We start from the raw sequence: 1,990 nt of genomic DNA, 5'->3' as shown, positions 1-1,990 counted from the left end.
TTTACTGGCAACACTAGCTCCGGGAGAAAATACCCAAAACTCTGGTCTACTCTGAAGACAGAGTAAACACAAGAGCTCTGAGTTTCTGTTTCGTTTCTTCTGAAGAGGCAAACGGTGGGACTTCCTGAATGTTTGCACTCAGGAGGCAGTGGTTTTAAAGAGACAGTGAATGTGTACCACAGGTGAGTTAGTTCTAAGTTCACAAACTGGTTCAGCTTGTAAAGCAAGGAAACCTGGTTATAATCTGCTCGCGAGCAGGGAAGTGGGAACCACTGTCCACTGTAAATAATTTGCACCGAGGAAATGAGTTTTACTCACAACAACCTGTGGGGGGCAGCAATGTGCCGTAATGCGTGAATGCATCCAGCAGCTGAGCTGAAGTGTTGAATTTAGTAGTTTGTTTGTCGTGGTATCGTGGACTGGGCATATTTGTTGAAAATACTAAGGCAAACACTGAAAACAGAATATTTAGAAGATGGACATGAGCCCTACTTTTGTTGTCAAGTTCAACTTTAAAATCTTCTTATAATTGGTCCTGACTATATTAAATGCTCATCATAAGAGGGCACAATTCCCGTCATTGTTGGGTGGTGGACAGTTCAGAAACTTGCCTACCAAATTAATGACACTATCTGTGGGGATCTGTGAATCTTCAACTTTTATATTTTCACTTTAATCGTAATCGAGGCAAAAGTTTGAAATAGCCTCAGGCCCTACGGTAATCGTATTGATTTGAAGTCATATAGCCGGGCTATATGACTTCAAATCAGAAAAGATAAAGGCTGTACAGTAGTTAGTAACTACTGTACAGCCTTTATCTTTCCGGGAGCATGCTGAAACAGAAGCCATTAAATGGTGAACCGCAGACTTCTGAAGTCGGCCTAAGCCGGCCTAATGTACCGGCCGAATATACCGTCCGGCCGGTATATTCAGCCGGTACATTAGGCATAATGTACCGGTACATTCGGCCGGCCGGCCGGTCTATTCGGACGGCCGGCCGGTCTATTCGGCCGGCCGGTATACGTATGGAGGTCTTTTCGGGGTTGGGTCCTACTCCTACTCTGATGTCATATGGAGGTCCTTTGGAAGTTTTTTCGGGGTCTGGTCCTACTCTGACGTCATATGGAGGTCTTTTGGAGGTCTTTTCGGGGTCGTACGTCGTATGGAGGTCTTTTCGGGGTCGGGTCCTACTCCGACGTCATATGGAGGTCTTTTCGGGGTCGGGTCCTACTCTGACGTCATATGGAGGTCTTTTGGAGGTCTTTTCGCGGTCGTACGTCTTTTGGAGGTCTTTTCGGGGTCGGGTCCTACTCTGACGTCATATGAAGGTCTTTTGGAGGTCTTTTCAGGGTCGTACGTCGTATGGAGGTCTTTTGGCCGGCCGGCCAGTACATTCGCTCTGATTATTGTCCTTAATTTAATCTCACCTTGGATGATCTTAACAATAATCATTTGCTTAACTTTATGATCTATCAATCAATAAAGGTCTCTATATGCCTACATCTGATTCCATTATGGGATTGGATTTGAATTGGCACACTCCTGTAAGGGAATTCTATGGATTTCACATGATGTATCATTGTTCCATCTTACCAGGACTATTCATGTTGCCTTCTGTTCTCATTACAAGTTGTTCTTCTGGTATTACAGCCTGCAAAGGGTGGCTTCACAGTAAAGATTAAAAAAAGATTAGAGTGGGATTCAAACCTTTGGATCTTATACTCATCATCTCAGCATGATGAGCTATCATCAGGTTATCAAAGCTTGGCTTTTCTTCTTATTTGAATTTCTGTCTATACTCTCGCTCAAACTAGGTGGAGGTGACTGGATTTGAACCAGTAGGCCTACACATCATCAGCTTTCTGTGCTCCTTTAAAGTTATCCTTGTCCTCTACATGGTGCATGGTGGCTCTATGTGTTAAGACACTGTCTGTATGAGCCAAAGGTTAAGGATTCAAACTCACCCAGCATATTCTGAGATAATTTTGAA

This window comes from Nannobrachium achirus, assembly GCF_963921795.1.
Source record: "Nannobrachium achirus genome assembly, chromosome: 14".
Classification (NCBI taxonomy): Eukaryota; Metazoa; Chordata; class Actinopteri; order Myctophiformes; family Myctophidae; genus Nannobrachium; species Nannobrachium achirus.
The sequence above is the reverse complement of the archived record's forward strand: the minus strand, read 5'-3'. Positions refer to the sequence as shown.